The sequence below is a fragment of the Belonocnema kinseyi genome, chromosome 5 (assembly GCF_010883055.1).
Source record: "Belonocnema kinseyi isolate 2016_QV_RU_SX_M_011 chromosome 5, B_treatae_v1, whole genome shotgun sequence".
NCBI classification, from domain to species: domain Eukaryota; kingdom Metazoa; phylum Arthropoda; class Insecta; order Hymenoptera; family Cynipidae; genus Belonocnema; species Belonocnema kinseyi.
Genome location: NC_046661.1, coordinates 81,624,071 through 81,624,401, shown reverse-complemented (window position 1 = coordinate 81,624,401; position 331 = coordinate 81,624,071).

Sequence of the window (331 nt, the reverse complement as noted above, 5' to 3'; positions counted from 1 at the left end):
AACAGCAAGTGTGGAATATGTGAATGGGAGGAGGAAACATGGGAGGAGGAGACATGGGAGCATGTATGGGAAGGATGTAGGAGAGGAATGGAAGATAAAGGAAGCTGGCAAGAAAATGTGGTTGAGATTCTATGGGGAAGATGGATTAGGAGAAGAATGGATGAAGGAGTTGGAGGGTGCTAGAGGAGCGAATGAGGGAGAATGAAAGAATGCACGTGAAAGAGGTAAATGGAGGTATAAAAAAGTGAAAGAAAAAGGAAACGGAAGTCGCTTAGATTAGAAGCGTGAAAATTGTAAGTAATGGTAAACTAAAAGTTTAGTAGACTAAGAT